Source organism: Pleurodeles waltl, chromosome 2_2, assembly GCF_031143425.1.
Source record: "Pleurodeles waltl isolate 20211129_DDA chromosome 2_2, aPleWal1.hap1.20221129, whole genome shotgun sequence".
In the NCBI taxonomy this organism is placed as follows: Eukaryota; Metazoa; Chordata; class Amphibia; order Caudata; family Salamandridae; genus Pleurodeles; species Pleurodeles waltl.
In genome coordinates this window covers 448,641,068-448,657,709 of record NC_090439.1, presented here as the reverse complement: position 1 = coordinate 448,657,709, position 16,642 = coordinate 448,641,068, and positions in this window count along the sequence as shown.

Here is a 16,642-nt window from a genome sequence, read left to right as displayed (position 1 = left end):
ACTGTCTGGGACACTTGGATTCAGCTCCTGTGTTCCAGGGACCATGCTTGTCACGATGAACGGGGACCCAGAGGACTTGTGATGCAGAAGTTTGGTGCCTGCGTTAGCAGTGGGAAGATTCCATCTACCCACGGGAGATTTCTTCTTGGCTTCCAGTGCAGGGTGAAGGCAGACAGCACTCAGAGCATGCACCACCAGGAAACAGTCGAGAAAGCTGGCAGGATGAGGTGCTACAATGTTGCTGGTAGTCTTCTTGCTACTTTGTTGAGGTTATGCAGGCGTCCTGGAGCAGTCAGCGGTAGATCCTTGGCAGAAGTCAAAGAGAGAAGTGCAGAGGAACTCTGGTGAACTCTTGCATTCAATATCTGGGAAGAAACCCACAGGAGAGACCCTAAATAGCCCTCAGAGAAGGATTGGCTACAGAGAGAGGTAAGCACCTATCAGGAGGGGTCTCTGATGCCACCTGCTGGCACTGTCCACTCAGAGGTCTCCATTGTGCCCTCACACCTCTGCATTCAAGATGGCAGAGGTCTGGGACACACTGGAGTAGCTCTGGGCACCTTCCCTGGGGAGGCGCTGGTCAGGGGAGTGGTCACTCCCCTTTCCTTTGCCCAGTTTCACGCCAGAGCAGGGCTGGGGAATCCCTGAACCGTTTTAGACTGGCATATGCAAGGAGGGCACCATCTATGCCCTTCAAAGCATTTCCAGAGGCCAGGAGAGGCTACTCCTCTCAGGCTCTTGTTTTTCCTTCCTTGGACTGGGCTGCCCAGGCCCCAGGGGGGCAGAAACCTGTCTGAGGGTTGGCAGCAGCGGTAGCTGCAGAGAAAACCCCAGAGAGTTAGTTTGGCAGTACCCAGGCTCTATGCTGGAGCCCCGGGGATGCATGGAATTGTCCCGCCAATATCAGAATGGTTTTGGGGTGACAATTCCATGATCCTAGACATGTTACATGGCCATATTCGGAGTTACAATTGTGAAGCTACATAGAGGCATTGACCTATATGTAGTTCACACGTGTAATGGTGTCCCCGCATTCACAAAGTCTGGGGAATTTGTCCTGAACAATGTGGGTGCACCTTGGCTAGTGCCAGGGTGCCCTCACACTAAGTGAAGGTTAGACATATAGGTGACTTGTAAGTTACTTAATGTAGTGTAAAATGGCTGTGAAATAACGTGGACGTTATTTCACTCAGGCTGCAGTGGCAGTCCTGTGTAAGAATTGTCTGAGCTCCCTATGGGTGACAAAAGAAATGCTGCAGCCCATAGGGATCTCCTGGAACCCCAATACCCTGGGTACCTAGGTAACATATACTAGGGAATTATAAGGGTGTTCCAGTGTGGCAATAAGAATTGGTAAAATTTGTCACTAGCCTGCAGTGACAATTTTAAAAGCAGAGAGAGCATAAGCACTGAGGTTGTGGTTAGCACATCCTCAGTGATACTGTTAGGCACCACACAGGGAACACATACAGGTCACAAACCTATGAGCACTGGGGTCGTGGCTAGCAGGATCCCAGTGACACATATCAAACACACGGACAACATAGGGTTTCCACTATGAGAACTGGGGCCCTGGCTAGCTGGATCCCAGTGAGTCAGTATAAACACCCTGACATATACTCACAAACAGGACAAAAGTGGGGGTAACAAGGTTAGAAAGAGGATACTTTCCTACATCCACTTTGCAATGAATTAGGTTACGTCTGGTGCCTTTCGAAGTCTCCTATCTCACAAAGGTAGTTATTGGTGCGCCCAGCCCTTTTGGGCATCCACCAGCTGCCAGAATTGATCTAGCATTGTTCATTCCAGGTTGTCTTGACACACCTGCCTAGCTATCTGTCCCCTTGATTGGTATCTCATGTAGAGGCCTGTTGAGGTTTGCTGGCACTTTCAATTATTGGACACTGCTGTTCTGACAAGGGAAAATGTATTTATGGGATTCCCACCAACATAAGCACTTGTCAACAACTATTCTAGTTGTTGATAATAATGTAGTAGGGAGCAAAATAAGAAGTTAAAACACTAGGGGGCATATTTATAATCCATTAACTTCATTATTTTTTACGTTAATGTGGCCCAACGAGGCCGAAATCCCTGCCCTGTATTTACAGAGTGGTGCAATGCATGCATTGCACCACTCTGTAACCCTTTGCACTGCATTATGCCTGCCCCAGGCATAATGAATGCAAAGGGAACATTCCCCTTTGAGGGGAGCCGGAAAAATGTTGCAATGAAATCTATGAGATTTCCCTGTGCCATTTTTTACGGCACTTTTAATGCCTTATCAAGAGCAGGCATTAAAAGGGGGCTTTGATTCTTTAGAATGGGCCCCTATGCACTCTGCAGGAGTAGCACCAATATTTTGGCTCTACTCCTGCAGAGTGATGCTCAATGTCATCTGTGTGAACTAATTTGTAACTAAACTCCTGTGAGAAATACACATGACAATCCTTGCACTTAATTTCATGTTTCTAATTCAAGTTTAAATATTTCCTCAAATTTTATATTGATGGCCCATTAAACATTCATCTCCATTTTCTGCTACATGTGTCTTGCCTTTCATGCTAATTCTGTAACATGTTCAAGTTTCTTTTCATGCATTATTCTGTTCACTGCTCTAATTTTGTCAAGATCATTGTGTGATCTGCTTCAAGTATTCTTTTCAAATCTGATCCCGGAGATTGTAGTGAAATGAGACCTGGAGTCTGTAATATATCAAACACTGCTGTTTCCAGTAATGACCAAATACATGGGTTGCCTTCTTCCCATCATCAAATAACAAAGCTTTATTACCCAAATTCTCCTTGTTTTCCTGACTTTTGTGGACCACGTTCAGCTTACTTCTTGTAAAATGTCCCAAATGACCCTAGTTATTATTATTATTATTATCATTGTTGTTGTTGTTATTATTATTATTATTATTATTATTATTATTATTATTATTATTCCAAACTGTTTATTTCGGATACAAAGATCCATGAAACACACTTAAATTCATGATGTCACATATTGATTAGAAGTATTAGACACAACAATATTACATACAATATAAAATTCTGCTTCTGTAATCACATAGTGAGTACTTAAAACAAATCAATTTGGCACACTAATTGTGATATATCACATAAAAGTGCTAAAAATAATAAAACTAGCACCCATAGAGAAACATCCTATGCATGCATCCTACAAGGATATGTATTACAGATTAAAATATAAAAGACAAAACAGAAAAAAAACTAAAAATCAAATTGAATGAAGACCATTTTTAAATGTTCCACATGATAACATTCCAATAATTTTATTGACATCAGTAGGAGATGCTTCTTTATGATAGGATCTCAAAATTACCGTTTACAAAAAAATTAACTTGGTTCCAATCAAAGCTAATTGGAGAGTGCTTATTTTGCCCTGAAAATTGAAATGACATGGCCTCCTCCCAAAAATAGATTTATTAGCTCAACATACATTACAGAAACCTGCTAAAACCTCCTAAAAGTCAATTAAGGAGGAGCCAAGAGCCCAAATTAGTCCAAATCAGAACCTATGATACTCTAAAATCTCAGAGCCGCCTTGTCTCGGACATATGCAACTATTAATAAAAATCAACTTATTCCAAACACTATGTAAGGAGTGGTGTTGGACTCTAAAATTCTTAGGGCGTCCTGATATTTCCTAACTCCTAAGTTATTGCAAATCAGACAAATCCATTTCCTTTTAGGCTTCTCGCAAGCTTTACAGAAGAATAAGACGTGCTCAATAGTTTCATTTCCATCCCTTTTGAATAATCTACAAACTGGATCATCTCTATTATAATTCTGTTGGTCTCATTTAGTAGTGAATGTCCTTACTTGAAGGGTATCGTACCAAAACTTCATATAGACTGTTTGTGCATGACTTGGTTAGACTTTATCTAACCACTCCTCAAAGCTGGAGTTTGGTTTAACATTTAAAAATTGGGAAGTCAACCTTCCAAGTTGATAATTTTGATGGAGATTACTAAGGAGGTGATCCCAGTACACTTGTTTCAAATAGTCCTTTGAATGCACTGTGAGAGTATGAGGTGTGTCCCAAAAAGAGTTAAGTCCAAGTTTAAAAAAACATTTCCTAACATGACAAAGGCTGCAAAAAGTTACATATTTATCAAGATCCAGCAACACAGTTAACGCTTCCCTATGATGGGTCCGATCTTGTGTCGTCCATAATCTGATCAATAAAGTATTTGCCTTAGAGCTGCTAGATGATCAATCTGTTTTAGATTCAAATCAAAGAACATTGGAATCAAAGGTGTTGAAGCAGATAATCCTAAAATAGCTCTCATCAACTTATTGACTTCCAGTGATAGTTGTTTCATATTAGTAATTCCCAACAGCTCTGCCCCATATAAAGTGGTAGCCTGAGCCTTATGTTTGTAAACCTCAAACACAGGAGATACTACTTATACTCGCATATTTCAATGTTTATTACTAATTGCTAGAGAGTTATGAAGGAGTAACATGTTTGCTTTATCCACTTGAGGGGCCCAAGATAACTTGGAATCCAACATCACACCTAGATAATCAACATTTTTCACACTCTCAAGTTTTTGACTTTGGATCATAAGGTTTCTCTTAAACCATCTATAGGGTTTGTTGGAAAATGGATTATCGGTAAGGGCAGGTAAGTACCTACACTTAGCAATAGGCCACTAACCTCCACTTAGGTCCAGTTAGGTCTCAATAAATTTAACCCAGCTCAACTCTTGGTAGCTGGTGATGAGCGACAAGGCTTAACTTAGGAGACAATTGTGTAAAGCATTTAAAGATCACAAAACAGAAAATAAGTAAAACACAAAACACTATAAAAATTTAACAGCAATTTATAACAATAGATTATATTTTTATCTTTAAAATTACACCACAACAATTAAAATCAGATAAGGGGAACCGGAGATATGAATTTTTAAAGAATTAGGGAATAGTTATACTTTTTGGTGCAAAACTGCACTAACACATTTTTGCACCAAAAAGTTTTGCACCGGCTTGCACCATTTTTTAGCACCAGCTGGGCACCATTTTTATGGAATGGTGCAAGCCAGTGCAAAGGGTAGGCTAGCGTAAAAAAAAGAAAATGACGTTAGGCAGGTTAGAGTGCAAATAAATGACTCTAACTAGATTAGTGTCATTTTTTTACGCTAAAGGGCATATTTATACTCTGTTTGCACTGAATTAGCGTTTTACTCTAATTCGGTGCAAAACTAACTCCAAATTTATACCTTGGTGCTAGATCCGTCTAGCGCCAAATGTATGGAGTTAAATTAAGTTTTTGGAAGTGGAAACCTACCTTGCCTTCATGAGATGCAAGGTAGGTATTCCCGTGCAAAACACGCCATATTTATACTCCCATGCAAAAATGGTGCAAGAGAGGGAGAAGGGGTACAAAAATTGTGCAAAGCTTGCTTTGCCCCATTTTTTAAAGCCTGGGTCAGGGCAGGCGTTAGGGGACCTGTGGGCCTATTTCCATGGCACCCCCACCCACACCAGAGGGACTGCGGAGGATGGGGACCCCATCCCAGGTAAGTACAGGTAAGATTGCATTTTATTTTTGAAAGTGCCGTAGGGGCCCTGAAATGGGCCACCATACATGGCACAGGGTGCAATGGCCCTGCCCAGGGGACCCTTGTCCTCTGTGCTGGCCATTGGGGTGGTGGGCATGACTCCTGCCTTTTGTGAGCAGGAGTCATGTGGCATGGTAGGTTTAGCACCATAAAATGACGCTAATCTGGTTAGAGTAATTTGTTGTTTTTTTACTCTAACCTGCCTAAAGTAATTTTTTGGTGCTAAACCCTCTTCTTCTATGCCGCCAGCCCCACCCGACTAAAGTTATTTTTTTTTACTCTAGCCTACTCTTTGCACCGGCTTGCACCATTCCATAAATATGGTGCCCCGCTGGTGCACAGAAATGGTGCAAGCTGGTGCTAAACTTTTTGGTGCAAAACTGAGTTAGTGAAGTTTTGCAGCAAAAAGTATAAATAAGGGCCAATGTTTTGTAAGTTTGTACAACTTTTGCTTCAAAAAATGACATTAATGCGGCGCAAAAAAATGATAAATCAGGGCCTTGGTGCTAGACGGGTCTAGCACCAAAGTATAAATATAGAGTTGGTTTTGCACCAAATTAGAGTGAAAAAAATGACGCTAATTTGGTGCAAACAAAATATAAATATGCCCTAGAGTTTAAATATGACCCTAAATATGGCGTTAAGGCCATAGAGTCATTTTGTGCATGGGAACACCTACCTTGCATCTCATTAGGGCAAGGTAGGTCTCCACTTCCAAAAATGACTTTAACTCCATAAATTTGGGACTAGACGGGTCCAGCACCAAAGTATAAACATGGAGTTAGTTTTGCACCGAATTAGAGTTAAACAAAATTACGCTAATTCGGTGCAAACAGAGTAAAAATATGCCCCTTAATGCTTTCCAGCACATAGAAGCAACTAGCGCTCAAAGGGTTAAAAAAGGTCACACTGGAAAGGAACAAAATCCAGATTTCAGGCCACTCATGAGGTAACACTGTCACACTTACTTTCAGAATTGTTTCTTGATTCAGTAAAGTGGTCCAAAGTGCCAGCCAAGGGTTCAGAGGCTCTAGTTTGCCTCTTGGGTCTGGGACTACAACTCCCACAATGCACCTCTTCAACTTATGGAGTTGTTCCAAACATCTCCACACTTATGGATCTTCTTCCAGAGGTCCTTTGTGGGTCTTTGAAGTGTTCACAACTTGATCCAAGGTTCCAGAAGCTCTGAGTTACCCTTGGGAGTTGGTACTACAATTCCCAGAATGCACCTAGTCAGACTCCTCAAATGGCCACTGAACGCTGGTCACCTGAGCGCTGCTTGCAGGACTCGATGCAGGGGACTCTGGGCAGCTCCTTTGTACCAGTGGCAAACAGGGAGTCCCTTCTTGAAGCAGTAGAAGAAAGGCAAAGTCCTTTTAGTGGTGAAGCCCAATTGTGCAGATGGTGCAGTCCTTCAGAGTGCAGTGTCTAGGTAGGGGTCAGGGGTCCAGCAGGGCAGTCCTTCTTCTTCTGATGTTCTTCCTTGTTGGGACCTGGTAGGGAACTGAGGTGTTGGTTCAGCTCTAACATATTTATCCTTGCTCCTGGGTGAAAAACAGGGGGTCCTGGTTTTCCAGTCAGGTGCAGGGTCCTTCCCCAGGTGATGACCACTTCCTGGGACGTGTGGCACAAATCAATCCCAGGGAGCAACATTCCTCAAAAATCCATCATGGCTGAAACTGATTGGTGGAGGTTACACCTGGCTGAGCCCACCCACTGGTGTGGCTAAAAATCCTAAACACACCCTTCTCCTGCCCTCTCCTAATCTAATCAAGGGGGCACCTAATTGAATGGGGTTGCAGGATGTGAAGAAGTTGCTGGGTTACTCCAAATGTCCTTCCCTGCCTTTGAAGACCAGCTTGGCAGCCCTCCCCTTCCTGCTTCCCCATTTGCTGAGGTAGGTCTCCTTCCCTATGCATATTCCTTCGTGTTCAGCCCATGCTACTTCACACCTCATCAAGGCAACCTGGCCAGGCTGCCAGATACTGGCCAATCAGAGCAGACCACTACAGAGCTAAAATTGGCAAATTTTTAGGCAGAGTTTAAAACTCTTTACCTGAGCAAGTTATATTAAATCCAACAATTGTAATTTGTGGGATTTATTATAACAAGTAATTTGATACCCAACTTGATATATCGGACACTTAAGGGGACTTTATAAATTAAAATAAAGTCTCCCCATTCTAGCCTATAGAGGCCTTTCACTACAATGAGGGAAAAATGAATTTTAACTCACCATGGCTTATAAAACTATTTTTATAAGGCCCCTGCTTATATTTACAGGGCACCCAGACCCTGGGGCACATAGGCACACCTTAGGGGTGACTTATATGTAAAAACAAGGTAGTTTAAGACTTTGGAAGTACTTTTAATCTTTTAATTCCAGTCGAATTTGCATGTAACTTTAAAAGCAGCAATCAAGGCAGGCCTGCCTTTAAAATGACCCTGGGGTGCACTATCTATGCTGGGGATCCTAAACCTACATGCCCTACCATATACTAGGGACTTATAGGTAGGTTGACATAGCCAATTATAATTAGCCTAATTTGCATACTTATTTTTATAAAGAACACAGGCCCTGGGACTGATTAGCAGTACCAGTGGCACCATCAGACTCAGGAAAACACCAGCAAAAAGTGAAAAATGGGGGCAAAAAGTTAGGGGGCCTCTGCAATCAGCCGTGTTTTCTCTCATGGTTTGACAATCAGATATTAAGTCTTTTGTACATTAATTTCTAACCCTTTTAGCATGCAATATTCATTGATTTCTTCCTAATAAACGTTGCAAGCCCAAAGACATCAAAGTAGTATCATCCACAAGGAGAAGTGCAGGGACAAAGTCCCCGCATAATTTAGGGGGGCTTGGACACACTGCTTAAGTTGGCCGACTAAATTGTTGATGTAGAGTAAGAATAGGGTTGGTGCGAGCACACACCCCTGTCTCACTCCCCTAGTAATAGGGATAGTTTCTATTAGTTCACCATTCAGGCCCCACTGAATCTTTGCATAATTGCCCTCCTTCAACTTGATTACCTGGAATATGAGATCTTCTGGGATACCCTGTTTCCTTACTGAGGGCCATAAAGAACGTCTTGGGACCAAATCAAATGCAGCACGTAGATCTATGAATGCAATGTAGAGATGACTTCCCTTTAGTTTGGTATATTTCCACATGGTACATAGAAGCATGAACCCTGTTAAATTGTTGATTTGTGGCCCAAAGCCTGTTTGGTAGGGTGTTAAGATGTTACCTTCCTCCTTCCAATCAGCTATTTTGTTTAGTAGCTGCCTGGCATAGATTTTTTGTAGCACATCTATGAAGCTAATCGGCCTATAAATTTTAGGCTTCTGCCTGACAACTTTTTTGTAAATCGGAATAATTTCCACACGTTTCCACATTTCGGGGACAAGGACCCCAAATGCTACTGGTATGCTAATTAGATTTATGAATGGAGCCCATATTTCAATCATGTGTCTGATTAGGTTCCACAGGATCTTATCCAAACCCAGGGCTTTGCCCAGTTTTCTAGCCTCAGTGGCCACCACCATCTCCTCTAGACTAAAGCTGGTTTCAATTGCTATAGCCTTGGTTGGCTGTCCCCTGGAGCAATGGGAGTGTTGAGAGTGCACAAGTGGTTCAGAATAGAGATCAGTCAAACCATGTAACAGGATCTAAATAATGCTCGGTGTTAGATACCCCCTCTTTGCTTCCATGGGTATCTATCCTCCAGTAAGTTACTGTGTCTTTATGCTTGGCGGCATAGAGAAGATCAGCCAAATTCTGTTCTTCACAATTTTTCTCTGCATTAATCAAAGCATTTTTGTGACTAGCCCTTGCCTCTCGACTAGCCCTTACCTCCCGATTATTATTATTTTTATTATTATTATTATTGTAATTATTATTATTATTGTTATTATTATTATTGTTTAGCATTTGTAAAGCACATCTATTACATCAAATGTATTGTGGGGCTCCCCTCTTATAGAACACCACTAGTCAGTCAGTGGGCCCTTAACATTCATTGTATGGGAAGATCCACGTTTTCAGTGTCCTCCTAAATTGAAATAAATCCTGACTATTAATCAAAGGTGCTGGTAGCTTATTTCAGAGCTGTGCCACCTTAACTGAGAATGCTTGCCCTATCTGTATTAATTTTCAAAATGTAGGAATGCATGTAGAAGATTTGCAGTGGACAAACATATGTTCCTTGAAGGCACATATCACTTGAATTTCCTCTGCAGGGGTATGGGACCCTTTTCCTGGCTCAGAAAACTATGCATAATTATTTAAATGCTGTTCTTTCCTTTACTGGGAGTCAGTGGGACTATTTGAGTGATATGAGGAACATGATATTCTTGGCTGGTTTAGTGCTAGTTTTGTGGCTGCTGCTTGTACTATGTTTAGTCTTTTTATTAATATTAAAAAAATGCAATATATATTACAAGCCAAGAAAAATGGGCACCCATGGGCAGCCTCTCAACTTATGTGATGTTGGGCAAGTCATTCTGCATGAGTCATTTGGAATCCAATGCACCACCTATACTTGCCCTAATAATTTCCAACTGGGCCTTTGGCAATAGAACTGGCCAATAATAATCCTAAACATTTATATCAACCCATGCTCTAGACAAAATCTTAATCCAGCTAATAATTTAAGAAGTGGTAACTCAAGAAGAATGGATGTGCGTTGAGTAATACCATTAGAAACTTAAAAATGAAGCTGTATTAATACAATAGACCACGTTCTCCTCTGCACTTTAGAGGCCCTTTGATTTTGGGCACTCAACAGGTGCTGCCAAGGTGATAACCCAGTGACTGCTTGTAGCCGGCTATCGGATATCCCGTCACGGAATCGGGAACGGTGTACCGATTCTGCTTCGTGGACGACGCCCCGCCCGGATGTCATGGCAACGTAGACGCCAGAAAAATCTGGGTTCCCGAAAGAGTAGAAAGGGAGAACGGACTTCACGCGCGGCGCGCAGAGAGAGAAGAAAATGCCGACGGAGGAGAAAAAGGAGGGGACGAACGAACGGAGGACAGAAGAAGAAACTTGAACAGCGAAGAAATCCTGGAGGCAAGCGACCAAGGGCGGATCAAGAGCAAGAGGAGACCCGAAGGACGCGGACGTGGCTTAACAAGGTATGGTCCTTTGTAAAGGACAACTTCTGGCAAAAGGGGAAAGTGAAAACAGGAGAGGGGAGGGGAGAGATAGTACAGGGAGAGGGGAAGGGGAATTTGGAGGGAGAGGAAGAGGAAAGGGACATTAATAAGGTGAAAGAAGAGCACGAAGAAATAGGACATCTGAAAGAAGAGCACGAAGATATAGGACACCCATAGGGGAAAGAACCGAAATCCGGAATTCAAAGAGCACTACACAGAAAGAATTAAAGAGCACCCAGGGGTAGAAACCTCACTCTAAGAAGACACTAAGAGGTGATTGTTTTCTGCACACTCTGATTTTCAAGTTCAACACACTTTCCAAAGGGGAGTCTCTCTCTCTCTCTCTCTCTCTCTCTCTCTCTCTCTTTCTCTCTCTCTCTCTTTCTCCCTTTCTCTCTCTCTCTCTCTCTCTCTCTCTCTCTCCTGTACTATTAATACTACCCGTACCTCTATACCATCCCGACTTACCCTTATCTCCATTCCTATTATTTCCGGTGCGTCTGGGAGCCAGAGAAGAACATCTTCGCCAGTCAAGAGGGGACCTGGAAAGAGAGAAGAGACATTCTATTATGGAGAGCACACCACCTATATATTATTGAAGAATTTCACATATCGTTAAAGAACTTTAAATAAAATCACTAATTCTAACCCACTCGAGCATCCTAGTCCTTATTATCGCCACACCGACGGCCACACTGCTACAAGAAAATCGCTCAAATCTGAGACCGTCTTGGGCTATATTTTTGTCATGCTTCCCATGTTTAATAGAATTGTTAGTTGTAACATAGGTGAAAGATGTGAGAGTGATCATTCACCTCAGATCATTAGGATCAAGAATTCTAATAAATTTGTATATGCTTACGATGCCATCTGTACTCAGGATGTCGGCAGACAGTCGAAAAGGGTAAGATTCTCTACACCTGCTTCGGCAGAATAGAAGTAGACCAGTATGACATTAAATTAGGGCCATGACGATCCAATCAGGGCGTGACAAATTATGTTAGATTAACTCAAAAGCCATCTCTCAAAATGTATTGAACAACCCCGCAGAAGTCTCAATTAAGAACAATTTAAAGTTTTACTGGAAAACTTTAAGGCTCCAAAGACCAGCAAAGACAACTCAAATAAAAACTATCAATACTCATCCCGATCCTGCATTCTAGCAAGAAAAATTCTGCGAGCTAAGCAAGAATCTAAAAAAGCAGTCTCTTTGGCAAAAAGTTCTCAAACTGAAAAGGGTTGGATTGACATCATGCAGGCTTGTAAAAGCAATAATCCTACAGCTTGGTGGTCATTGATCAATCAACTAGACAGAGTTCTGACTGATACTATAAATAACAATGTCACTGAAACAACATGGGTGAGGCATAGTGAATTCTTATATAAAAGTGAAGATCCAAGCCCTCTTCCATTGCACAATGATAACTGCACAATCACCTTATCCTTCTCTGTGAATGACGTTAAGGGAAACATTGAGAAATGTAGAAGGGCTGGGGCACCTGGCCCAAATGGACTTCCTGCAGGTATTTACAAACAACATTGCAATTTTTGATGTGCATGTCTCTACTCTTTGTTCATCTTTTGGCTAAAGGAAAAGGTTGTCCTGAAATCATGGTGTAGCTCAATCTTCCAACCCATCTACAAGAAAGGGAGTTACAATTCCCCTTACCGCTATCGTATGATCACCCTTTTGGATGTAGAAGCTAAAATCTTTAGTAGCTTATTATTGGCAGAGCTGGACGCCTGGGCAGAAAGGGATAAATGAATTGCATTCAATCAAAATGGATTCCACAGATAATCTAGTTGCACTCTCAATTATTGCTGAGAAATATATCATTAACAGGAAGCAGCTGTTATTCCTGCTTGGTGGAATTTTCCAAAGCATTCAATCATGTCAACCATAATCTCTCATGGAGAATGCTGGCCGACTGGAACATTCCAGCAAACCTACTAAATGCCATTCAACTATTGTACTCAAACAACTTGGCAATGGTCAAACTTGGCTCAAACAATGGTTAGAGGTCCAAAATAGCATTGAAAAGGGGCCTGAAACAAGGATGTGTCCAGTCCGCACTGCTCTTTCATCTGTTTATATCGGACTTGAGTGTGCCTCTAGACGTTGCCAGATCTCATCCCCCAAAACTGGGACATCGGCTGATGACCTTGTTACAATAAGTGGATAATGTACTTTGGTTAAACTTCACAGGCACTAGACTCCAGAGGCTCTTAAACAATCTTCATGCCTAATGTGTCAAAAATGAAATGGTGGTGAACCTCTCAAAAACTCAGATCATAGTATTCGGAAGGTCTGGAAGAAAGGTAACTTGTTTCTAAGTGGTCTGCCAGTTTCAAAAGGCACTTGTTATAAATATCTTGGTGTTTGGCTGCAGGAACGTCTATCCTTCCACTTAAATCTAAATTCAATAAAGCCAAAGACTGCCTCGTTATTGCAGCCTTTCAATCCTTACTTCAAAAAGTACAAAGTTCAACCTTGGTGCCCCTTCTTGTCGTGATAAAAGCCACATTTATTCCAACAATTAGTTTAGGTTCAGTGGCCTTTCCGGGGAAGCCTGGGACCTCGCTCAACTGCACAAAGCAAAGCATTTTGCACTCTTTTTTGTCTACTGCAAAGCACAGCTCTGGCTCAAGTGCAGCTAGGTTTTTGGCCGACTAAATCAAGTATTAATACAACATGGTTCACTACTTAAGTACATGTCATTACTAAGGCTAGCCAACAGATCGTCTTTGCATGCTGAAATATGGGAAGAAATCCAAATGGCATCTCCAAAAACAAACAGTTGGGCTCAGGCTTTTGTTTTAGCTATGGAAGTCCTTGAGGTAAACAATGTATGTGAGGTAACACTGTTGTATACCCTCTTCAAAACAAGCTTGAACAAGAAAATAAATATTTGATGGCTGAAGGACAAGAGAGATTTTAGTAAAAGAAGCCATGCGTGGACAGTGATCGGCTCTTACAAACAACCCAACCAGCGACCATATTTAACTATTTTAATGCGTTTTTTTTTATTGAAATCAAGTTTCTTCAAGCACACTTCGGTTAGGTGAAACTAATGATCGCTCTCCAAAACGGATAAGAAAACCTTCAAGTTTTAAAGGCAGGATATGTCGATTCATATGGAAAGTTTGACTCATATCGCCACTACTTGTCCCAAGCTGCTAATTGAAAGTAAGGCTTTGCTGCATAATTTTTTAACAGTATGGTATTAGAAAATGCCATCATGCCTTTCTCTTTTGTCTTAAAGGCGAATGTCCCCGAATAATTGCAGCTTTTGCAAAATGCATTACAAAGGCCGATATGCTGCTATTGGATAACGACCCAAAGGCTGTAATGAGAAGGAAACATGACCAATAGCTCCTCTCTTTTAGCCTCGCTTTTATTTCAGCATTTTACTTTCATTTCATGGCATCGGTTTCATAAGGTCGTGATGAAGAATACCAAGGTCTGAAGAAATTCGAGATTCGTGGGGAGAATATTCAGGATTACCATGTTTAGGTGCTTTTGATCACAAAGGTGTACATTTTTGTGAATTTTGCTCCAATTTTGCATCAATTGTTGGGCCTTACGGACAGGTCATTGGGAGATAAAATGTTTTTTTGTATATCATTGGAAGAGTAGTGAGAAGTAAATACTCCCTACTCCTACTGAAACTGTATTACACATGTTATTGTGTCATCATTGCACTTTATATTTGGTATTATGCAAGAAGCATTGAGATAATAGGCATCATGGATAACAAGAGGGTATGCGGTATCGTTGCCTGTAAAGAGTTTTCCCTTAGCATGTTAATTATGTTAGGTCTGACTTTTCTCACTCTTCTTGCTACTACGAGCCCCCTAGGCGGAAGCATAACAATATAAGTAGGGATTGAATTAGGTAATGTTAGATTTTATTATTTGTGCTGTGCATTTATGGTTTTTATTAAGTGAAATAGGCCTGATTTTATATTCTGATGCTCCCAGTAACAGCGCATTGCAGTAACCAAGACTGCTTAAGGTAGTGCATTGTACTATCAGTGTGCTTAACAGTGTGGGTCGTACAGGTAAACGTTTCCTCACTTTGCAGAGTAATGCAAAGCAGGTAGCCGCCATCTCACTGAAAATGGCTCTCCATGGATATCTTGTAATCAAAGATGACCCCAAGATTTGAGCTATCTGTGATGCTTCTAAATTTCCATCATTTGTCAATGGTCAGAAATTGGTTGATGGTTCCCTGAAGAATTAATTGGCTGAGCAAAAAATAATTTTGGGTTTGTCACCATTAAACTTTAAGGAGTTGTTGCTTAGCCATTTCACAATGTCCTTCAGACAGTTATGCAATGAATCTAGTGATTTCGGCATGTTGTTTCTTAGGAGAATCAGTTGAGTGTTATCTTCATAATTACCAAGGCTGATACCATAGAGTTTAGGCTTTCAGAAATGTCAAAAATCACTTACTCACACATCATTCCAGCATTTTCACAGGAATTGGTAATTGAGATATCGGTCTTGTTGGAAATGGCTCTTTTTGCAGGATCATCTCTAAACTTTTTGCCTTCTTCCTCCTAGTTTTTCTGACTGGTTTTTGTTGGCTATAGGACTCTGTGCACTGCTAACCAGTGCTAAAGTGCATATGCTCTCTGTGTAAATTGTATTGTTGATTGGTTTATCCATGATTGGCATATTTGATTTACTAGTACATCTCTAGTAAAGTGCACCAGCGGTGCACAGGGCCTGTAAATTAAATGCTACTAGTGGGCCTGCAGCATTGGTTGTGCCACCCAGATTAGTAGCCTTGTAAACATGGCAAAGACCTGCCTCTGCAGTGTCTGTAGGTGCATTTTTAATCGATCAATTCGACTTGGCAAGTGGACCCACTAGCCAGGCTTAAACCTTCCCTTTTCATACATGTAAGGAACAGCTAAGGTAGGCCCTAGGTAACCCCATGGGCAGGGGGCAGTGTATGTTAAATGTGGGACATGTATTGATGTGCTGTACGTGTCCTAACAGTGAAATACAGTCTTCACTGTTGCAAGGTCTATCTCTCTCATAGTTTAACATGGTGTAGGATAGTACTATCTTGCCTGGCATGTTACCCCCATATTTCACTGTATATATGTTGTTTTAGTGTATGTGTCACTGGGACCCTGCCAGCCAGGGCCCCAGTGCTCATAAGTGTGCCCTGTATGTGTTCCCTGTGTGATGACTAACTGTCTCACTGAGGCTCTGCTAACCAGAACTTCAGTGGTTATGCTCTCTCTGCTTTCTAAATTGTCACTAACAGGCTAGTGACCAATTTCACCAATTCACATTGGCATACTGGAACACCCTTATTAATTCCCTAGTATATGGTACTGAGGTACCCAGGGTACTGGGGTTCCAGGAGATCCCTATGGGCTGTAACATTTCTTTTGCCACCCATAGGGAGATCTGACAATTCTTACGCAGGCCTGCCACTGCAGCCTCAGTGAAATAACGTCCATGTTATTTCACAGCCATTTACCACTGCACTTAAGTAACTTATAAGTCACCTATATGTCTACCCTTCACCTGGTGAAGGTTGGGTGCAAAGTTACTTAGTGTGTGGGCACCCTGGCACTAGCCAAGGTGCCCCCACATCGTTCAGGGCAAATTCCCCGGACTTTGTGAGTGCGGGGACACCATTTCACGCGTGCACTATACATAGGTCACTACCTATGTATAGCGTCACAATGGTAACTCCGAACATGGCCATGTAACATGTCTAAGATCATGGAATTGTCACCCCAATGCCATTCTGGCATTGGGGAGACAATTCCATGATCCCCGAGTCTCTAGCACAGACCCGGGTACTGCCAAACTGCCTTTCCCGGGGTTTCACTGCAGCTGCTGCCAACCCCTCAGACAGGTTCC